The sequence below is a fragment of the Oryctolagus cuniculus genome, chromosome 3, assembly GCF_051225735.1.
Source record: "Oryctolagus cuniculus isolate XC-2025 breed Fujian yellow rabbit chromosome 3, ASM5122573v1, whole genome shotgun sequence".
In the NCBI taxonomy this organism is placed as follows: domain Eukaryota; kingdom Metazoa; phylum Chordata; class Mammalia; order Lagomorpha; family Leporidae; genus Oryctolagus; species Oryctolagus cuniculus.
Window position 1 is genome coordinate 7,772,194 of NC_142869.1, and position 23,442 is coordinate 7,795,635.

The 23,442-nt window shown below is 52.2% G+C and overlaps 1 long non-coding RNA gene across 18 annotated transcripts; it reads left to right on the plus strand.

Annotated features, from left to right (window-relative positions):
* On the plus strand, positions 1–22,869 carry LOC108176898 (uncharacterized). Of its 18 annotated transcripts, none has more exons than XR_016231382.1 (7): positions 1–401; positions 5,882–6,154; positions 14,476–14,570; positions 16,511–16,668; positions 16,769–16,983; positions 22,295–22,357; positions 22,574–22,869. It is a non-coding gene; the product is annotated as an uncharacterized LOC108176898 (long non-coding RNA). The 18 variants fall into 18 exon arrangements; XR_016231374.1 differs by having other exon boundaries at positions 16,582–16,668; positions 22,295–22,409; XR_016231386.1 differs by having other exon boundaries at positions 16,582–16,668; positions 22,295–22,409; positions 22,659–22,869.
* The last annotated feature ends 573 nt before the right edge of the window (positions 22,870–23,442 follow it).

Genomic DNA, 23,442 nt, shown 5'->3' on the forward strand with positions numbered 1-23,442 from the left:
GGGCAGTAGAGGCGGAGCGCCCCTGGCCATCGGGAGCTTGGCTTCGCCGTGGTGCTACCGCTGGCGCCACTACCGCTCGAGTAGCCGGCAGTGGGGCTGCTTCTGAAACGCCACATTTACCGAAAACAATGATTAAGGGAGCCAGCAGTTCTGGAAATTTGCCTTTCTTTAGAATTCTGAGGACTGTCCGGTTTCTAGGCTGTGGCGAGAGAAGGGACCAGGGACCTAGGCTGAGCATCGGCTCGTGTTTCCGCGTCTTTTGGTGTTCGCTGCTGTGAGTGCAGCATTTCAGCTGGAAACAGCGAGGCCGGCCGTGCCCAGCGGCAACAGGGCTCCTGCGGTGCTGACCCTTGTCCCGTTCGGGCGGGAGAGAAGTCCAGGTGGACGAAGAAATGGAGGAGGTAGGGGATGGACGAGGGCGGGAGATGAGGACAGTGGCGATGCAGTAACTGTACAGCCATCAGCACGCGGGGTAGGGGCGCAGGGGTGAAAGCCCCCTCCTGCGGCGCCGGCATCCCATTGGGCGCCGGTTCTGGTCCCGGCTGCTCCACTTCTGATCCAGCTCTCGGCTATGGCCTGGGAGGGCAGTGGAAGATGCCCAAGTTCTTGGGCCCCTGCACCCACGTGGGAGACTCGGAGAAGCTCCTGGCTCCTGGCTTCAGATCAGCGCAGCTCCAACCGTTACAGTCAATTGGGGAGTGAACCGGCGGATGGAAGACCCCTCTCTGTCTCTACCTCTCTCTGTAACTCTGTGTTTCAAATAAATAAAATAAATCTTTTTTAAAAATCCAGGGTACAATAGTTCAACTGCATCGTTTATTCTCAGTGATGTCATGAACACTTTCCAACTAGTTTTACAAGTCCACCGTAAACTTGATACCCAAATCTGACAAGATTCCTTTTTGAGAAAGGAATTCAAAGGTCCCTGGCTTTCAGCATAGATGGCAAAAATTGCAAGCAAAATCTTAGCGAGCTGATGAATGTCGAGGTTTTGTGAAGTAGTACATCCTGACACAGCATGACCAGGAGAGGTATACCCTGGGGATGCAAAGATGTTTTATGCTTGAAAAGTGGCATCAGCTGTTCAGAAATACTAGGTTCAGAGGAAATTTCTTCATTTTTTTTTTTAAGATTTTATTTATTTGAGAGGTAGAGTCACAGAGGGTGAGAGGTGGAGACAGAGAGAAAGGTCTTCCTTCCATTGGTTCACCCCCCAAATGACTGCAGTGGCCGGAGCTGCGCCGATCCATAGCCAGGAGCTTCCTCCAGGTCTCCCACTCGGGTGCAGGGGCCCAAGGACTTGGGCCATCTTCCACTGCTTTCCCAGGCCACAGCAGAGAGCTGGACCGGAAGAGAGGCAGCTGGGATTCGAACTGGCGCCCACATGGGATGCCCACTCTGCAGACAGATGATTAACCTACTGCGCCACAGCACTGGCCCCAATCTCTTCATTCTTAAAATCACTTTATTCATTTGCCCCCAAAATGTGTTTCTGTATTTAGTATTTTGACAAATATTTAAACCCCTAGAGGCTGGCGCCGCGGCTCACTAGGCTAATCCTCCGCCTTGCGGCGCTGGCACACCAGGTTCTAGTCGCGGTCGGGGAGCCAGATTCTGTCCCGGTTGCCCCTCTTCCAGGCCAGCTCTCTGCTGTGGCCAGGGAGTGCAGTGGAGGATGGCCCAAGTGCTTGGGCCCTGCACCCTCATGGGAGACCAGGATAAGTACCTGGCTCCTGCCATCGGATCGGCGGTGTGCCGGCCGTAGCACACCGGCCGCGGCGGCCATTGGAGGGTGAACCAACGGCAAAGGAAGACCTTTCTCTCTGTCTCTCTCTCTCACTGTCCACTCTGCCTGTCAAAAAAATAAATAAACCCCTAGTGTGTTCCACTTTTGTCTAGGAGTCCAGCATTGGTATTTGAATATAAATATAAGTAGATTTGGTATTTGAATATAAATATAAGTAGATTTAAGTAGAGAAACAGAAGGATTGAGGAGGATGAGTGGTTACACAGCTGATGAACACTGGGCGCTTCCTACCCGCGCTCTTACCTCATCCTCACGGCAGCCGTGTCCTGTAGCCGTCATTTAAAGACAGGAAAGCAGATGCAGCCGTTGTAGAACTTGTTCATGGTTTCAGAACCAGGATCAACATGGAGCTGCTGAGTCCAACACCCCTACTCCTTCCACTCACTTTTCAGTTTTCTTCCAAACAACTCATTAAAAAAATTCTTTTTTTTTTTTTAATGTGATGTATTTGAAAGGCAGAATGACAGAGAGAGAGCTCTTCCATCCGCTGGTTCACTTCCCAAATGCCTGCAACAGCCAGGCCCGGGCCAGGCTGAAGCGAGGAACCATGAACTTCTATCTGGGTGTCCCGTGTGGGTGGCAGGGACACAAGTACATGAGCCATTGTCCCTTACACATCAGCAGGAAGCTGGCTTGGAAGAGGAGGTGGGACCTGACCCAGGCTCTGGTAAGAGATGTCGGAGTCCCAAACAGCATTTTTTTTTAAAAGATGTATTTATTTATTTGAAAGAGTTACACAGAAAGAGGAGAGGCAGAGAGAGAGAGGTCTTCCATCTGCTGGTTCACCCCCCAGATGGCCGCAACAGCCAGAGCTGTGCCGATCCGAAGCCAGGAGCTTCCTCCGGGTCTCCCACGTGGGTGCAGGGGCCCAAGGACTTGAGTCATCTTCGACTGCTTTCCCAGGCCATAGCAGAGAGCTGGGTTGGAAGAGGAGCAGCTGGGACTAGAACCAGCGCCCATATGGGATGCCGGCGCTTCAGGCCAGGGCGTCAACCCGCTGCGCCACAGCGCCGGCCCCCTAAACAGCACCCTAACCTGCTGCACCACAACACCCACCCCTCGAACAACTCCTTTTGAGAGGCAGACGGCTTCTATTTATTGTCCACTTTGAACAGCTAATTATATTATGGAAGCTTTTTCTTTTTAAGATTTATTTATTTATTTGAAAGAGTTACACAGAGAGAAGGAGAGGCAGAGAGAGAGAGAGGTCGGTCTTCCATCCGCTGGTTCACTCCCCAATTGGCTGGAACAGCCAGAGCTGTGCAGATCCGAAGCTAGAAGCCAGGAGCTTCTTGGGGTCTCCCATGAGGGTGCTGGGGCTTGGGGCATCCTCTACTGCTTTCCTAGGCCATAGCAGAGCGCTGGATCGGAAGTGGAGCAGCCGGGACTCAAATCGGCGCCCACATTGGATGCCGGCACCGCAGGGGGTGGCTTTCCCCGCTATTCCATGGCATCTGCCCCATGACTACATTCTTTCAAGCTTTATTATTTCCAAAGTATTCAACTTTGTTTTCATAGACTTGAAATATTTGCAGTGATTTTCTTACTTTCTATGCTGTTTACTTAATTATGTAACTGAAACTGCAGATACAGAGGTTTGTGTACAATGCAGATGATTCTTTTTAAGGCTATAATTCAGCTTGAGGGAACAGAAGTGCTGAGGTTACTGGGAGTGTGTGAAATAGCCCACCAGCCACTCACGCCTGACATTTTGTGAGCATCAAGTTTTGGTAAGCACTGTTTGAAACTGAGGCTGCCTTCTATTTTTGTTTTAATTTATTTATTTACTTATTTATTCAAAAGGCGGAGCAACTAGGAGGGAGAGACAAAGGGGTATCTTCCAACTGCTGGGTCACTCCCCAGGTGCCTGCAACAGCCAGGGCTGAGCTAGGCCAAAGCCAGGAGCCAGGAACTCCATCTGGGTCTCCCAGATGGGTGGCAAGGACCCAAGAACTTGGGCCATCTTCCACTGCCTCCCCAGGGGCTGACTGCTCCCATATGGGATGGTCACGGTGCTCGTGGTATCTGAGCCCCCGGAGCCCCAGCGCTGACCCTCCACTGCAGTGGTTTCCCATACCACTAACATTCTTAGTGACTGTAACTCTTGGTTTGGAACCCAAATTGTGTTGGCTTGGAGGGAGAAAGTACAGACAGTGTATTTTCCTTAAGCTGAGAGGCACATGATGTGGTTCTAGGTTGTTGACACTGGTAACTCTTGGTCATTCCTCTTTAAAATGTGGTGCCTAACATGGTTTACTCTGACTGCTACCTTTACAGAGAGATTGACTCTTAGGGTAACCATATGCAAGTGTTGACTCGTTGAAACTACTTAATTCAGACCCCCGTCTCCCTCTTGATCCCACATCACTCCCATGCCCGATGAGCTGCTCCCTCTGTCTGCCTGTAACCCAGGAGCGCTAACCACAGCCTGTTACAGTTCCTGACCTCCTGCTGCGGCGTGTGTGCACTGCGCTGTGGACGCCAGCTGTGTGAGTCTGCGTGGATGACGGCTCAGGCTGATGGCTGGAGCAGCAGGCGTGGCTCCCAACCCTGGAGGCGGCAAGTCCAGTTGTTGGCAGCTTTGGTTTCTTCTGAGGCCTCTCTCCCTGGCTCTCTGGCCGTCACATGGCTGTCCCTCCAGTCCACATCCTAATCTCCTCTTAGAAGAGCCGCAGTGACACTGGATTAGGGCTCATCCTGACAGCAGCCCGTGTAACTTAATCACCTCTTTATTGACCCTGTCTCCAAACAGTCACATTCTGAGGTGCTGGGGGTTAGAACTTATTTTGGGGGACACAACTCAGCTCACAGTGCCAATGGCACCTTCCCTCCAAGGTGACCTTGAACCTTGTCAACGCTGGCAATGAAGACTCCCTCTCTGTTCATTTCTGCAGTTCTCGGCTAGTGGCTGTAAGAAAGCAGGAGCAAGCCTGTGTGCCGCCCACCTCCCATGTGACTGTGCCCTCCCCTTGTGTGGCCCCAGCCCTGGCTCGCTCTGCGGGCTGGGCCTCCCCTCATTGGTGGGGAGATTCAGGCAACGTCCGACCTCTGCTGACCACATGACCCACGTCAGAGGTTTTCTCTGGGTATTATACATTAATGCGTTCTGTCCGTGCTTATGATCCAGGCAGGTAGGCTGTCCCGTAAACTTAATCCTCAGATTTGTTTTTGTCTTAAGGAATCTGTGTAACATTTTAAATGATATTACTTCCAAAGCAGGAATTCTTCTCCATTGTTATTCAAATGCAGCACCAACGCATTTCAAATTATTTCAAAATAAAGCTAAATGATAGGGCAAACATTGGGGCACAGTGGGTTACACTTCTTAGGGTACCCACTTCCCATATCAGAGCGCTGGTTCAAATCCTGACCGCTCCAATTTCAATCCAGCTTCCTGCTAATGCTCCTGGGAAGGCAGCAGATGATGGCCAAGTGCGTGGGTCCCTGACACCCACGTGGGAGACCTGGATGAAGGTCCTGGCTCCTGAATTTGGCACATTGGACCAGCTGCGGGAAGATCTCTTCCTCTCTCTCTCCCTCTTTATCATCACTCTGCCTTTCAAAGAAATAAATTTTTTTAAAAAAAGAAAAACACTAAGTGACAGTAAATTTTTCTTAGGTGTTTTTATACACAGCCAGCATTGAGAGCAGTTCCTGTGAAGGGCGGTCCATGCTTCCTGTCCTGTCCCCAAAACACGTGACAGCAACTGATGAGGCGGGCTCTTGTTTAATGCTGAATGCAACCAACCGTGTGTCCTACAGGAACCAGAGAGGAGCCCTTCCCCCTGAGGGCTGGGGAAGACGAACAGGATGGCAGCAGCGATGGTGGAGCCGGGGACGTGAGGAAGAGGGCAGGCAGGTCAGACAGTGCATTCCTTTATGAATGTGAAGGGCTGTGTAACGCATTCATAATGCCTTTAATTCACAACACCGTGACCAGCCCCAGCTCGGATTCCTGTGAAGGGCAGGCAGAGGGAAGGTGTGATGTTTGTGGGTGGTGTGACAGCTTCCTGTTCCCTCGTCGGTGGGCACCGCAGATCATTAATGATGTGTGGTCCTGGCTTTTACCCGCAGGGCCTGCCAGGACAACAGAAGCAGGAAATGGTCAAACTGGAAGCTTCCCCTGGAGCCAGAAGACAGAGTTAGGAGGTAACGTCTCTGCTGTGTTCCGAGCACAGGACTCACAAGAAGAATGTCGTGTTGGCAAACTCGGAGCCTCTGCTAGCCCAGAGCAGCACTGGCTGACACTGGACGCTCCCCTGAGTATGACAACCCAGCATGTCTCCGGGCATTGATCCACCCGGGTGGGAAGCCCTGCTCTGTGGTTACTTCTACTACTGCCTGCCGGTGGGTGGAGCCTTGGTTTTACTGAATTGTTGGTCTTTTTTCTTTTTTTAAGAATTCTAAATTTATTTGAAAGAGCAACAGAGAAAGAGGAAGAGAGAGAAAGGGAAACCTTCCATGCACTGGTTCATTCCCCAGGTGGCCACAGTGGCCCAGTGTGGGCCAAGCTGAAGCCAGGAGCCAAGAACTCCAACTGGGCCTCTTGCATGGTGGCCAGGGCCCAAGTATTTGGGCCTTCATCCTCTGTTTTCCCAGGTGTATTAGGTGGGAGCTGGATTGGGAACAGAGCAGATGGGGCTTCAACTGGTGCTCTGTTATGGCATGCTGGCATCACAGGCGGTGACTTAACCCTGTAGCCGAAGGCCTTGGTTTTAATTTGTAAATTGGGCAGCTGGTCTGACTTGGTGCTAATTGCCACTTATGTCCAGGGTAACGGACCAGACAGGCAAACGCTGTTAATCTTACCCATGCATGCATTTTCCTTTTCTCCTGCATCTCTGCAGGAGGTGTGATTATGAGAATTTTTTTTTTTTTTTTTTTTTTGACAGGCAGAGTGGACAGTGAGAGAGAGAGAGACAGAGAGAAAGGTCTTCCTTTGCCGTTGGTTCACCCTCCAATGGCCGCCGCGGCCGGTGCACCACGCTGATCCGATGGCAGGAGCCAGGTGCTTCTCCTGGTCTCCCATGAGGGTGCAGGGCCCAAGCACTTGGGCCATCCTCCACTGCACTCCCTGGCCACAGCAGAGAGCTGGCCTGGAAGGGGGGCAACCGGGACAGAATCTGGCGCCCCGACCGGGACTAGAACCCGGTGTGCCAGCACCGCAAGGCGGAGGATTAGCCTAGTGAGCCGCGGCGCCGGCCTGATTATGAGAATTTTAAAAATGCTGAGCTCTAGAACTTAGTGATGCCATGAAATTAAATTGAGGGACTGCCATTGTGGCAAAGCTGGTTAAACGGCTGCCTGTGATGCTGGCATCACATGGGAACACCAATTTGAGTCCTGGTTGCTCCACTTCTGATCGGGTCCCTGCCTGGGAAAGCAGTGGAAGATGGCCCAAGTGCTTGGGCCCCTGCACCCACGTGGGAGACATGGAAGAAGCTCCTGGCTTTGGATCAGCACAGCTCCAGCCATTGTGGCCATTAGAGAAGTAAACCAGCAGATAGAAGACCTCTCTCTCTCTCTCTCTCTCTCTGTGCCTCTGCTTCTCTATAACTCTGCCTTTCAAATACATAAATAAATCTTTAAAAAAAGAAAAGCATATGGTGAACTCTGTGTGTTGGCCTGGGCAGCCATGGTAAATACGGGACAGCAAGTGTGAAGGGATGCGTCCCCAGTATTCAGCAGGCTTTGCCGTGAGCAGACGGGCATTCTGCCGTGCATCCAGTAGGTGCTGTGGTGCAGCAGATTAAGCCACTGCCTGCAGTGCTGGTGCTGCTCCGCTCTTGTTTTGTTTTGTTTAAGATTTACTTATTTATTTTTAAAAGATTCATTTTATTTATTTGAAAGAGTTACACAGAGAGAGAAAGAGAGGCAGAGAGAGAGAGAGAGAGAGAGAGAGAGAGAGAGAGGTTTTCCATCCACTGGTTCACTCCCCAGTTGGTCACAATAGCCCGAGCTACACTGATCCAAAGCCAGGAGCCAGGAACTTCCTCCAGTTCTTCCCAGGAGGGTGCAGGGGCCCAAGGACTTGGGCCATCTTGCATTGCTTTCCCAGGCCACAGCAGAGAGCTGGTTGGGAAGTGGAGCTGCCAGGACTCAAACTGGTGCCCATATGGGATGCCGGCACTGCAGGCAACGACTTTACCTGCTACGCCACAGTGCTAGCCCCTTAAGATTTATTTTATTTGGCCGGCGCTGTGGCTCAATAGGCTAATCCTCTGCCTTGTGGCGCTGGCACACAGGGTTCTAGTCCCGGTCGGGGCACCAGATTCTGTCCCGGTTGCCCCTCTTCCAGGCCAGCTCTCTGCTGTGGCCAGGGAGTGCAGTGGAGGATGGCCCAAGTCCTTGGGCCCTACACCCCATGGGAGACCAGGATAAGTACCTGGCTCCTGCCATCAGATCAGCGTGGTGCGCCGGCCGCGGTGGCCATTGGAGGGTGAACCAACGGCAAAAGGAAGACCTTTCTCTCTGTCTCTCTCTCTCACTGTCCACTCTGCCTGTAAAAAAAAAAAAAAAAAAAAAAAAAAAAAAAAAAAAGATTTATTTTATTTAACACATTGCACCACAGCGCTGGCCCTCCCTCCCTACCCCTGCTGCTCCATTTCCGATCCAGCTTCCTGTTAATGTATCTGGGAAAGCAACAGAAGATGGCCTAACTCCTTGGGCCCCTACACCCACATGGGAGACCAAGATGAACTGCCTGGCTCCTGGCTTCAGCCTGGCCCAGCCTTGGCCATTGCGGCTATTTGGGGAGTAAACCAGTAGATGAAAGATCTCGCTCTGTCTCTCCCTCTCTCTCTTTGTAACTCTGCCTTTTAAATTATAAAAAAAATCTTAAAAAAAAACAAAACAAAACAGAAACTCCCACCAAAAGCTATATAACGCCTCAAACTTTACCTCGTTAAGTTTTAATTAAGTACACTTAATCTTCAGACTTAGTCCTTTCCATGAAGAATGGTTGCAAATGGGGCTGAGAGGATCCAGGGGAGCCGGGGCCCCATGAGAGAAAGCACAGAAGGGAGGGGGCGCATTATCGGCAGGAACTGTCGAAGCCCACGGGTCTTCACCCATGCCTTTCACCAAGATAAGTTACAGGTTCATGAGCGATTTCATGTGAAGTCAAAACCATAAAGTCCTAGAGGGCGATGCAGAGCTGGCCCTGTTTTTGTCTTTAATCTGCAAGAGAGGAGATCCTTTCTAAGTTGGACACAAACCCAGGAAGTCCTAAAAGAAAGTTAGATTAACATGACTGTGTAAATAACATCTTTTATGGGGGAAAGAATCAAATAAGCAAAGTCAAAAAACAAGTGACAAACCAGGAAAAAATATTAGTAATTCTTATCAAGACCAAAGACTTATTTCACTAATATGTAAAGTGTACCTCACAAATCAATAAAAGACCAACAATATAGGGATTGGCATTGTGGCACAACAGGCTAATTTGCGATGCTGACTTCCTATTGAAATGCGGGGGGTGGGGGGCAGCAGCTAATGGCCCAGTAGTTGGGTTCCTGCCAGTCATGTGGAAGACCTGGGTGGAGTTCTAGAAGACCTGGGTGGAGTTCTAGAAGACCTGGGCGGAGTTCTAGAAGACCTGGGCGGAGTTCTAGAAGACCTGGGCGGAGTTCTAGAAGACCTGGGTGGAGTTCTAGAAGACCTGGGCGGAGTTCTAGAAGACCTGGGCGGAGTTCTAGAAGACCTGGGTGGAGTTCTAGAAGACCTGGGTGGAGTTCTAGAAGACCTGGGCGGAGTTCTAGAAGACCTGGGTGGAGTTCCAGGCTCCTGGCTTCAGCCTGGCCCAGCCCTGGCTATTGCAGGCATTTGAGGAGTGAACCAGCAGGTGAGAGATCTCTGCCTGTCTCTATCTCTCTCTCTCCCTCTCCTCCCTCCCCTTTCCTCTCTGTCACTCTTCCTTCCAAGGAGATGAAACTAAATGAACATTAAAAAAAACCACGTGATACATTAGAGTGGCTAATGGCTGTAATAAAGAAGACAGAACAATCGGTGAAGATGCTGAGAAATCAGAAGCCTCGTGCACTGCTGGTGGGAATATACAATAGTGCAGTCAATTAGGAAAGCCGTTTAGCAGTTTCTTAAAATGTTAAACGGAGTTGCCAGATGGTTCGGCAATTCCATTCCTCGGTAGCTACCCGATAGAAATGAGAGCATGTGTCCATGTGTCTGGTGCCAGCACTGTGGTGGGTTAACCCCCCATGTGGGCGCTGTTTCCAGTCCCAGGAGCTCCACTTCCTATCCAGCTCCCTGCAAATGCTCAGGGAAAGCAGCGGAAGATGGCCCAAGTACGTGGGCCCCTGCACCCATGAGGGAGACCCTGGTGAAGCACCTGGCTCCTGGTTTTCACCTGGCCCAGGCCCAGCGTTGTGGCCATTTGGGAGGTGAACGAGCAGATGGAAGATCAATCAACCGATTGATCTCTCTCTCTCTCTCTGTCCCCTTCTCCTTCTCTCTCTCTCTCTGTCTCTCCCTCTCATTGTAACTCTTTCAAATAAAATACATTAATTTTTAAAAAGCACAAACAAAAACAGAATGTATCTAGACTTTTTTTTTTTTTTTTTTGACAGGCAGAGTGGATAGTGAGAGAAAGAGACAGAGAGAAAGGTCTTCCTTTTTGCCGTTGGTTCACCCCCCAATGGCCGCCACGGCCGGCGCGCTGAGGCCGGTGCACCGCGCTGATCCGATGGCAGGAGCCAGGTGCTTTTCCTGGTCTCCCATGGGGTGCAGGGACCAAGCACTTGGGCCATCCTCCACTGCACTCCCTGGCCACAGCAGAGAGCTGGCCTGGAAGAGGGGCAACTGGGACAGAATCCGGCGCCCCGACCGGGACTAGAACCTGGTGTGCCAGAGCCACAAGGTGGAGGATTAGCCTGTTGAGCCACGGCGCCGGCCATATCTAGACATTTCTATAAACGTTCATGTCAGCATCATTCATAATAGTCAAAAAAGTGGAAGTAATCCCAAGCACCATCAGCTGAAGCATGGTGTGTCTCACGTACACGAAGGGTCCAGAATGGGCACAGCTGCAGGGCCAGGAGAGTTGGGGCTGGGAGGGCTGGCAGTGGGAGTGGGTTAGAGCATGGGGAGTGACTGTTGTGTTTGTGGCACTGATGAAAATGTTCTAAAATTAGATAACAGAGAAGGTTGTATAGTTCCACGCATGATAAGAACCCGTATAAGCGTTAGATGGGTGAATTTTATGGTAAATAAATTTTACCCCACTAAGGCTAAATGTGTACATGTGCTTGCTGTTGTGTGTACGGAATGTTGCCTCTGAGGTTAGAGGTTGGGTGGCCTGGGGAGGAGTAGAAGGAAGCCATCCCTGGATCCTTCTCTGCCTCCTGGATTCTTGTTTGTATAGTGCCGGCTCGAAGCAGGGTTGATGAGCACCAGAAGATGTTACCAATAAAAGCACCCGGCTCTCAGGGCTGACTGCTCTTCCTTCTCTCGCCTGCCCCATGCCCACAAGTGCAGAACTGCCTGTATCGAATTCAGGTCACAAGCCGATGCGGGGAGAGCCTCGGAAGAGGAGCAGTGGGCAGAGATTGATGGGCTCGCCATAAATCTGGACCATAGTGGAGACACAAGCCAGGGCCGGGAAAGTAGGGCTGGGAAGGAGGGCACCCAGACAGGTAGGGGCCAGCCTCTGTATTGACAGTGTCGGCACCAGCGGGGTCAGCAGGGCCCCTGCGGGAGGTGAGGCTGGGGACACCGGACACCTCCAACTGCAGTTTTCCCTGTGTCAAAGTTGTAAATCATTCCTCACGTTTTCAAGCTATTGGGCGTTGTCCTCGCTAACTGTAACCTTGATGTAACCTTAATGCATTTGAAATCCATCTTTTCCTTTCTGGGTACCCATTAGGATTCTATCGAACAAGCTCTTTTTTTAAGATTGATTTGTTTATTTTGAAAGAGAGAGGGAGAGACAGAGAGGTCTTCCGTCCTCTGGTTCCTCCCCAAACGGCCTCAACATCCAGGGCTGGGCCAGGCTGAAGCCGGGAGCCACCCTCATGGGTAACCGGGGACCAAACACTTGGGCCATCTCTTGGTACTTTTCCCAGGTGCATTAGCAGGGAGCTGGAGAGGAAGTGGAGCAGCCAGGACATGAACCAGCGCCCATATGGGATGCCGGCATGGCAGGTGCTGTGCCCTGAACAAGCTCTTATACCCATAATTTCAGAATGCGATATTTCATTCTCCTCAGGCGTTCATTCTCTCTCATAGTGTTCTTTGTTTGTTTGCTTTTAATTCGTATTCATTTTGTTTGAAAGGCAAAGAGCCAAAGGGAGAGAAACAGAGACAGAGACGTTTCCCATCCACAGTCCATTCCCCAAATGCCCACCACAGTCAGCACTGAGCCAAGCTGAAGCCAGGAGCTGGGAACTCAGTCCAGATCTCCTGTGTGGGTGGTGGGGGCCCTGCCAGATCTCCTGCGTGGGTGGCGGGGGCCCAGCCAGATCTCCTGTGTGGGTGGCGGGGGCGCAGCCAGATCTCCTGTGTGGGTGGTGGGGGCCCAGCCAGATTGCCTGCGTGGGTGGTGGGGGCCCAGTCAGATCTCCTGCGTGGGTGGCAGGGACCCAGCCAGATCTCCTGTGTTTTTGCAAGAGTGGGTTATTATAAAGGAGAAAAACTGGCTCTGCCCACTCTGGCTTCCTGTCTCACTGGGTACTCCTCCCTCTCACACAACACGGGATGCCAGTGTCCCCAGTGGCACCTTAACCACTGCACCAAGCGCCCGCCCCTTTAACAGTGCTGTTGTCAGGTTCCAGCCAACGACCTCAAACCAGTGTTCTCCATCTGTCTAATCCAAGGGGCAGGCATGTTGGCTGACACAGCAAAACACAGTTGAATTTGTTACGAAAATTTCAGAAAATTAAGAAATTTCATATAAAAGTTTGGATTTTCTTTTCTCTTTTTTTCTTTTTATTTTTTTAAAGAATTATTTTTATTTCTTTGAAAGACAGTTACAGAGAGAGGTAGAGCCAGAGAGAGAGAAGTCTTCCATCTGCTGCTTCACTCCCCAAATGGACACAATGGCCAAAGCTGCATCGATCTGAAGCCAGGAGCCAGGAGCTTCTTCCTGGTCTGCCACATGGGTGCAAGGGCCCAAGGACTTGGGCCATCCTCTACTGCTTTCCTAGGCCATAGCAGAGAGCGGGATCAGAAGTAGAGATGCTGGGTCTCGAACTGGTGCCATATGAGATGCCGGCACTGCAAGCGGTGACTTCACCCGCTACGGCACAATGCCAGCCCCTAAAGCCTGAATTTGCAACTTCTCCTGATACCTCAGTCTGATGGCGCCAGGGCCACACCCTCGTGTGTCAGCAGTGGTAGAGGTGAGAGGTGGCCACTGCCTTTTAGGTGCGCATTGCTCTTGGCCGCTAGGATCCCGCCACCCCGAGGGCCTCCCTAGCACTTTTTAATAATAGAGTGAATACTTTTATTTCTTACAAAGTAATATGTTCATGGCAAATGTGTGCTGTGAGAAAAACCAGGCATAGATTTCCAATTGTTTTGGGTCAAAATAAGCTTGTCTTTTAGTTTCATTTTTCTGTTAACTTGTTGAAGTACTCTGGTACTTTTTCCATATAGTGAAAGTGACATTTTAATATTTCTTACACATTTGTCTCAAATTAAAGAACAAGAAAGCCACACTGTTCTAGAAAAATGGGAGAGAGTGTTGTTCTTGACTTGCTTCCGAGCGGGAATAAAATAAATGCGTGAGGCTGCTATGAGGCGTCCTTGGGAATTAAGTGAGAAAAGTGCCTTTTATAGGTGGGAGTTTACTGAGGACGTCTGTCGAGTGTGGCGGCATTCACATGCGCTGGGCAAACACCGGACTCGCGGTGGCACTGCTGCCCAGCCTCATGTCTATGCCATGGCTGGGAACTTACCGGGACAATTTCAAGAAAAAGACAACTCGGGGGCCGGTGTTGGGGTGCAACGGGTAAAGCCGCCACTTGTGACACGGACCTCCCATCTCAGAGCACCAAGCTGAGTCCTGGCTGCTCTGCTTCCAATCCAGCTCCCTGTCAATGCACCTGGGAAGGCGGCAGAAGGTGGCCCACGTCCTTGGAACCCTGCCCGCAACGTGGGAGACCCAGATGGTGTTCCAGGCTCTTGGTTTCAGCCTCACCCAGCCCTAGCTGTTGTAAGCATTTAGGGGCTGAATCTCTAGATGAAAGATTCTCTCTCTCTCTCGCTCTCTCTCTCTCTGTCTCTCTCGCTCTCGCTCTCTCTCCTTCTCTCTGTGTCACTTTGCCTTTCAAATAAATAAATCTTTAACAAAAAAATAAGGAAAGGAAGCAAAATTGTGTGTGGCCTTCTGTGTCCCAGCTCACGAACGCACTGACAGCAGTAATGCCCCAGCCTGCTGTGTTTATTTGTGCTGTAGAGGAACCCTTCGATGTGACTGAAGAATTTTTGGATGTCATACCCATGGCAGGCACAACTTCAGGAAATGACTTATTTCTATGTGTTGAGAAAAGTCTTAAAAATTTTCATGCAGACTGGTCGAAATTAGCAAGTGTTAGCACAGATGGTAGTTCTGTCGCGGTTGGTGTTAAACAGCTTGTTACAAAACTAAAATCTAAGCTGGCAGGTCTTTGCAAAGACGCCAGCTTAAGTCTGTGCATGGCCTCATTCTCCAGGAATCCGTGTGTGCTGAGAAGTTAAAAATGGGTCCTGTCCTGGACGTAGACTGCATCGTGACTGGACACGTTCCCACGGCTGCAGCCACAGGAAGGTCAGTGCTTTGTCCCATGAATCAGGTGCACAGGTGGAGGCCTGGGATGTCAGCAGCTGGGGTGTGGGATGGTGGGACGGTGCTAAAGCAGCTCTCTGTGCCAGTGGGAGGGGCTGACTTGTTCATTCTTCCAGGGCTGAGTGTGGGCCTCAGCTTTCTGGGGTTGTTTGTTTATTTGTTTGTTTATTTTTAAGATTTATTTATTTATTTGAAAGGCAGAGCTAGAGAGAGGCAGAGGCAGAGAGAGACAGAGGTCTTCTGTCTACTGCTTCACTCCCTCAATGGCCGTTGAGTTGAGCCAATCCGAAGCCAGGAGCCAGGAGCTTCTTCTGGGTCTCCCACTTAGGTGCAGGGGCCCAAGGACTCGGACCGTCTTCTGCTGCTGTCCCAGGCCACAGCAGAGAGCTGGACCGGGGGTGGAGCAGCTGGGATTTGAACCGGTGCCCATATGGGATGCTGGCACTGCAGATGGCAGCTTTACCCACTATGCCACAGCACCTGCCCCCTTTTAAAGATTTATTTATTTAAAAGGCAGAATTACAGAGAGACAGAGGGAGAGCGAGATCTTCCATCTGCTGGTTCACTCCCTAAATGGCAGCCAAGCTGAAGCCAGGAGCCTGGAGCGTCCTCCAGGTCTCCCATGTGGGTGCAGGGACCCAAGGACTTGGGCCATCTTCTGCTGCTTTCTCAGGCCACAGCAGAGAGCTGGATCAGAGGTGGAGCAGCTGGGACTTGAACCAGTGCCCATAAGGGATGCCAGTGCAGTACCTTACTGCGCCACAGCGCCGGCCCCTGTGCCTCAGCCTTCTAGCAAAGTCTGGATCAAATACTGAGCCCTTTGGCTGACGTTACAACCCCTCTCGAATCACATTGGACAGTTCTCTGCCAGGACGTTCACAATGGATACAGGAATGTATGGTTTGATTCGCTCATTCCTTGCAAAATCATGTTTTTGGGAACTACTCACTTGATGGAGAACAGGCTGGCCCCCTTCCCTGCACTGAAATTAGCTTCTGAAAATGAAAGTGACAGCCTGCACTACATTCCGAAAGTTAAAGGATTGAAAGCTGAATTCCCAAAACACACTGATTTCAAACGAATGTGCAGTTCACCTGCACACGTCATCACGTGCGCGGAGCAGCAGGGCTGCACCACACTGCGAGTCCAGTAGACAGCGCTGGAATCCCAGGATCCTGCAGATGCTTTGGGGACGGCTACCCTAAATAGAAAAGCCATTGCGCAACGGCCCATGTTTGGAACTGCTTGTGCTTGTGAGCAGCTATTTTCTGTTGTAAAAATAAATACTCCCGAGGCCGGCGCTGTGGCGCAGCAGGTTAAGCCGCCGTCTGCAGCGCCAGCATCCCATGTGGGCGTTGGTTCAAGTCCAACTGCCCCATTTCCGGTCCAGCTCCCTGCTAATGCACCTGGGAAAGCAGCAAAGGATGGCCCAGGTCCCTGGGCCCCTGCACCCATGTAGGAGATCCCATGAATCTCCTGGCTCCTGGCTTTGATCTGGCCCAGCCCTGGCCACTGCAGCCATTTGGAGAGTGGACCAGCAGATGGAAGACCTCTCTCTCTCTCTGCCTCTGTCTCTCCCTCTCTTTAACTCTGCCTTTCAAATAAATAAATCAATCTTTAATAAACAAACAAACAAAAACTCCCAGCTAAAGCTTTCTAGGGTGACTCCTCTGCCGCCTGTTGCTATACAAGATTCACAGCCTAACACTGACTGACACCTTGGGGCACAAGAAAGAAGTGTCTGATTTTGAACTTGAGCAGTAATATAAATCAGGGAACTTGGAATAGTTACTTTAGTTATTCCTATTTTCTAATCAGATTTTTTCAGTGTCAAATTGGGAGTACTGTGGCATCATATGTGTTGCACTGCATACCATATAAAGTTTGATTATACTCGTGGCAGGTGTTTTCTTTCTATACAGTGTCTTTCTGACCTTCGGAGATCTCAGGTTTGTAAACCTCTGTCCTAAAAGAGACCACATTTTCCTTCAAGGCATTTGTGAGCCTGGGACGGGATCTGAGGAGTCAGCTGGGTGGATCAACGCTCAGGCACCTCGTGGGACCCCATCCCCTCACCAGGGTAACCAGCTCCCTCCCTGCGCAGGGCTGGGCAGCACAGCCAGCACTGGCCTCTGCGCTGCTTTTCTGGGGCTTCCGTTTTGAGTTCACTCATTTCTTAGGAAAATGTAGCCGTGGCTGGTCGGCGTGGCTGGCCCAGGAGCACTGCACTCTTCCGGACAGGAATGGGTGTTGCCTGGCGCCCAGCACGCCCCCGGGGGAATGCAGAACGGAGTCCTTTCCCAGGGAGAAGCCTGGGGACAACAGGAGGCTTTGCCCTACCACCTGGACCTGGACCTGGCCGCTGCACTGCAGACCCCGGACCTTACAGAGTCAGGTGAGGGCACAAGTCACTCATGCTCGGTGTAGGACACTGGAAATTGTAAACATATCGGGGAAGGAGAGACCCTGTAATCTTGGGGTGGGGGGAAGAGAGGCACAGAGAGATGGATCTTCCATCCACTGCTTCACTCCCCAAATGACCACAACAGCCAGGTCTGGGCCAAGCCAAAGCCAGGAGCCCAGAATTCCGTGCAGGTGTCCCACATGGGTGGCAGGGGCCCAGGACTCGGGCCATCTTCTGCTGCCTTCTCAGGCACATTAGCAAGGAGCTGCACCAGACGGAAACAGCCAGGGCTCAAACTGCGGGCCGGCGCCACAAGCTATGGCTTAACCTGCTGAAACATGGTCCCCAAAACCTGCAATCTTTCTTTAAAGATTTTTTATTTATTTGAAAGCTGGAGTGACAGAGAGAGGGATCTTCCATCCACTAGTTCACTCCCCAAATGGCCTCAAAGGCCAGGGCTCAGCCAGGCCAAAGCCAGGAGTCAGGAGCTGCTTCCGGGTCTCCCACGTGGGTGCAGGGGCCCAAGCACTTGCACCATCCTCTGCTGCTTTCCCAGGTTGTATTAACAGGGAGCTGGATCGGAAGTGGAACAGCAGGGACTGGAACTGGCGGCCATATGGGATGCCAGCATCGCAGGCAGTGGCTTAACCCAGTACACCACAATGCCGGCTCCAAAACCTGTCATCTTGACAAGCCGAGGCGACTCCTATAAACAAATACAAGGGGCTTCAAAACGTTCCTGGGAAACGCAGGTTATCTTCGAGTTCCACTTGTGCGTGAATGTGTTGACGCCCCTCACGTGCGGGTATGTGTTCTTTCCGTCGGCGTTCCCGGATGATCCACGGCATCGTGTACGGTCCACTTTGTATCCGTTCCCCTCCCCCAAAGGCCCCACTCAACAATAGGTCCTCAGTGCCCCAGTCTTCCAGGCTCAGGTTGTGTTTATTTGGTTGTCAGGGGCACCCCCGTGGGCCTTTGCCTGCCATTCCCTAGGTGTGGCCAGGACCGCGGCTGGGGTTTTTCCCAGGTGTGGGACCCTCTTCCTCTCTGCCGGTGTTGAGGGGTTGGAGAGAAACGCTGGCGGCAAGGGGAAGGAGAGGCGATGGTCTCCGATGCTCCAGGCCCTGGGGGTGAGCAGGGAGAAGCCAGCCAGAACTTGGGCAGCAGAGAGCAAGGTATGCGGCAGAACCAGGGAGGCTGGGGGCCGTGGCACTGGGACCAGGAAGAACAAGCCCAGCCAGCAAACCCAGGGGCAGTTCCCTTGGCTAGCAAGACGGAGACTCCATGGGAAGGGTAGGGTGGGGAGGGTCACGAGGGGAGAAATGAGGGAGGTTGGGGAGGGGTGACCGTGCCAGGCTGCTCTGTCCCAGGTGACCAGAGATGCAGAGGCCAGGCCAGGGTGTGAGAGGCAGGGCTGCGAACCAGGGCCCAGGAACAGAGGTTAAGGCAGGGGAGACTGCTGGGCAGATGGCAGGTCACTGCATGGAGCCTCCTCCCAAGGCCCAGGGGAGCAAGGGGAGGCCCCAGCTCTGCTTTCAGCCTCCGTTTGTCCTTGAGCGTGGGCAGCCGCGGTTCCAAGGGCTGCACCTGGCCCAGCTGACGCTGGACTCCCCTGGGGGCCGTGCCCTCTACTCCACCCCCTGCCTGGACCTGTGACTTGGGTCTTCTCTCGTCCCCTGGCTCCTGGGACCTCCACCTCTGGGCTGATCCCCGGACTTGGGCCCCACATCCTGCAGGTGGCCCTCCACCTGGGAAACGTGGCCTGAATGCCAGCTCATGTCTCAGCAGCATCCCCGCCCCTAAGTCCTCCGCTTTCTCCCAGATCTACCCATCCCTTTCCAGATCTGCTTTGCTTTCTGACGTGTCCTGTCCCACGTGGGCCCACCTAACAGTCTCACCGGCACCCCTAAAGCTTCGTCTCTCCAAAGCCTGGTCACCTGCTCCCCAGAAACTTCTGCCTTGGGCCAGTTCACCCGTTTTGTGCCCCTCACTTTACCTGGGTTCCGGAGAACCCCCCGGCATGGTTCTCCCAACAGGCTCCTCTGGTCCTGGTCCTCCCCAGGGTCAAGTCCACCCTCCTCTCATTCTCATTGGGAAATGCCAGCTCCTGATAACTGCCACTCAGGAAGCATGCCCCTTGACCCTTCCTTCTCCCAGAGGCACAGCCTGCACGCTGGCCTGGTCCCACACGCCGGAGCTCCCTCCCCCGCTCCCTCTGCACCCCCTACCCCCACCAGGGCTTCCCTCCATCCCCTCTCTGCTCTCTCCCTGAGGGTCCGCCATTTCTGTTTCACTTGGCTCTCCTATCACTGTTCAAAAACGCTGTGTCTCTGGCTTGTTCCCTTAGATTTTCTATTGTAAAAGAATTCACCAGGAAATGCATCCACTCTCCAAAACTCAACAGATAGAAGCAGGCGTCTCTCGTTCATCCCTTGGCCACCCAGCGCCTTTGTGTGGATGTAACCTGTATCATCGCTATTATTATTTTGTTCTTGAATGTCTTCCGCTGTTGTGTCACACAAGGAATTATGTATACACTCTTTCTACTGATTTTTTACACAAAATGTAGCGAGCTGCATGCACACTCCTGTACCTTGCTGTTTTTCATGTAAGGTGCAGTTAAGTGTAGCATAATAACGTTTTGGGGGTTAGGGGGTTGGCGCTATGATGTAGTGAGTAAAGCCGCTGCCTGTGAAGCCGGCATCTCGTATGGGCACCGGTTCCAGTCCTGGCTGCTCCACTGCCCATCCAACTCCTTGTTGGTGGTCTGGGAACAGCAGTGGAGGGTGGCCCAGGTGCTTGGACCCCTGCCACCCAGCGGCCATCTGGGGAGTGAACCAGCAAATAGAAAATCTCTCTCTTTCTCTTTCTCTCTCTGTAACTCTTGACTTCCAAATAAATAAACAAATGTTTTATTTAAAAAAAAAAAGGGGGAGGGGGGAGGACAGCATTGTGGCTTAGTTTGTAAAGCTGCCGCACCCCGTATGGGTACTAGTTCCTGTTCCGGCTGCTCTGCTTCCAGTCAGAAGATGGCCCAACCAGCCCTCTGCTGTGGCCAGGGAGTGCAGTGGAGGATGGCCCAGGTGCTTGGGCCCTGCACCCCATGGGAGACCAGGAAAAGCACCTGGCTCCTGGCTCCTGCCATCAGATCAGCGCGGTGCGCCGGCCGCAGCGCGCCGGCCGCGGCGGCCATTGGAGGGTGAACCAACGGCAAAAGGAAGACCTTTCTCTCTGTCTCTCTCTCTCTCTCACTGTCCACTCTGCCTGTCAAAAAAAAAAAAAAAAAAAAAAGATGGCCCAAGTGGTTCAGTCCCTGCCACCCATGTGGGAGACCTGTATAAAGCTCCCGGCTCCTGGCTGCAGTTGGCCCAGCCCCAGAAGTGGGGCCATTTGGAGAGTGAACCAGCAAATGGAAGATTCTCTCTCTGTAACTCCGCCTTTCAAATAAATAAATCTTAAAAAAAAAAAATGATTGATTTGAAGGGTAGAGTTACAGAGTGAGAGGGAGAGACAGAGATCTTCCATCTGCTGGTTCACTCTCTAAATGGCTGCAATGGCCAGACCTGAACTGGTCTGAAGCCAGGAGTCAGGAGCTGCTTCCGGGTCTCCCATGTGGGTGCAGGGGCCCAAGGACTTGGGCCATCTTCCACTGCTTTCCCAGGTACATTAGCTGGGAGCTGGGTTGGAAGTGGAGCAGCCGGAACTTGAACCAGTGCCCATATGGGATGCTGGCATGTAGACAGTAGCTTTATCCGCTATGCCACAGTGCCGGCCCCTATATCTTTTTTTAAAAAATCAGAATTAACAATGGACCGCATGTATGATGGTGATTCCAGTGATGTGACAGCCATCCTAGTTTGTGTAGTACACTCGGTGGCATTTGCACGATGATGAAATCACCCGAAGATGAAGCTCTCAGAACACATCCCTGTTGTTGAGGGTGATCATGTCCTGGAGGTCATTCCATATTTGTCACAAAAGAGCTGCCTCTGGGCAGTGGGTTAACCTCCTGGCCTGAAGGGCCGGCATCCCATATGGGCGCCGGTTCGAGACGTGGCAGCTCCTCTTCCTATCCAGCTCTCTGCTGTGGCCTGGGAAAGCAGGAGAAGATGGCCCAAGTGCTTGGGCCCCTGCACCCATGTGGGAGACCCAGAAGAAGCTCCTGGCTCCTGGCTTCGGATCGGCGCATCTCCGGCCATTGCAGCCAACGGGGGAGTGAACCAGTGGATGGAAGACCTCTCTCTCTCGCTCTCTCTCTCTCTCTCTCTCTCTCTGCCTCTCCTTCTATGTAACTCTTTCTGCCCCTGCTTGTTTTAACAGCTGTAGTGTTGCACTGGTTGGATGCACATGGATTTCCTTAGCCAGGGCAAGAGGTGGACTCCTGCTGCTATCACGGGTGACCGCCCCTTCTTAGAAGCTCAGCACACCAAGCATTTGTCTCCCACTCAGGCCACTGTCCAGGGGGAGTTCCTTCTGTGTGATGACTCAGGGGCCCAGGATCCCTCCATTTTGTGCGTTTATCCTGTTCTGGGTCACTAGAAATCTCCTTATTTGGGACCGGCGTTGTGGCATAGCCAGGAAAGCCACTGCTTGTGACACCAGCATAGCATAAGGGTGCCGGTTCGTGTCCCAGATGCTCCACTTCCATCCAGCTCCCTGCTAACGACCTGGGAAAAGTTCCTGGCTTCAGCCTGGCCCAGCCCCAGCCATTGCAGCCACTTGGGAAGTAAACCGGCAGATGGAAGATCTCTCTCCCTCTCTAACTCTGTCTTTGAAAAAAATAAATAAGTCTTGGGAGGAAGGAAGGTCCCCACTTAGCACGTAGGTAGGAAAGAGCCAGGGAGACCCCATCAACCAGGCCCAGGTACACTCACTAATCCCTTTGGCTAGGCCTCGGCCACACAACCACTCCTGCAGTCCCACGGGGGACTGACGGATGCACCAGGGAGAAGGAATGGGCCGAGGAGCGGCCACTGTCTGTAGAAGAATCCAGAAGAGAGTCTTGCCCTCAGCCCAAGTCTCCCTTCAAATTCGTCCTTCCACTTCCTGTCACAGCCAAGCGCCGCCCAGGCAGTCTCTCCCTCTGCTGTCTGTGGTCCTGGTGGGACTGCTCTGCGCCCGCCCCGCTCCACCTCGGGGTTCTTCTTCTAAGGATGGGGTTCAGCTCTGCTCTTCACCTCCCCCACACCTGACACGCCGCCCACCGCTCCCCTTGGACCCGCCCTCACCCCCCAGCCCGAATGCCTCTGCCCAGGCCCCGAATGCCTCTGCCCAGGCCCCCTTCCTCTTGCCGTCCTTACAGGCTGCTGTTCCACAGGCGGCACATCCCATGACTTAATGGCTCCACCTTTCGGCACCACAAGAGGTAGGAGGGTCAACTTTTCCGTCCAGAAACACCTATTTCTCCAGGAATCATGGTGCGTTAAAACCCAGGCCTGGTGCAGGGTTAAGTTCACTGGTATTGGAAATGGTTCCTTTTCAACTTCTCGGTACATAGGAAGCATGAACAAATGCATGCGTGTTGAAGTAGACATAGTGGGGCTGGCGCTGTGGGCATTGTAGGCTAAGCCTCTGCTTACAGTGCCAGCACCCCACGTGGGTACCAGTTCGAGTCCCGGCGGCTCCACTTCTGATCCTGCTCCCTGATAATGTGTGTGGGAAAGCAGTAGAAGACGCTGCAAGTCCTTGGGCCCCTGCACCCACATGGGAGACCCGGAAGAAGCTCCTGGCTCCTGGCTTCAGAGTGACCTACTTCCGACCATTGCGGCCATTTGAGGAGTGAACCAGCAGATGGAAGATCTCCCTCTCTCTTTCTCTCTCTCTGCCTCTGTAACTCTGCCTTTCAGATAAATAAATAAATCTTAAAGAAAAAAAAAAGTCCACAGTGATGCCTCCAATTCCACTCTGACATCATCGCGTGCATTCCAGCCTTGCCCCTTATTTTTAACTCGTTTATCTGACAGTGAGAAATGATTCCCCTTAATCACAGGATATGTGCTTATCTGCTCCATGCCAAAATACATGTAGTTTCTGCATTTCTAACTTGCACGTCTGTGAAAAGCAAACCTACTGCTTAGAGCGCGCTGACACCCAGTTTTCCCGCTTGAAAGTATAGAGTGACAATACCTGGGGCAGGGGTTTGGCACAGCAGTTAAGAGGCCTGCGTCCTGTATCAGAGATCCTGGTTCCAGTCCTGGCTCCTCCACTTCTGATGCAGCTTCTGCTTTGTGCACCCTGGGGGGCAGCAGGTGCCGCCTCAAGTACTTGGGTCCACCCACGCTTGTGGGAGACCTGGGTGGAGCTCCGGGTTCCTGGCCTCGGTCGGGTCCAAACCTGGCTGTTTGTGGGCAATTGAGGAAATAACCCAGTGGATGGAAAATTTGTCTCTGTCTCTCTCTGATTTGCATTTAAAATGAAAAGATTTTTTTTTTTTTTAATTGGGAGGGAACT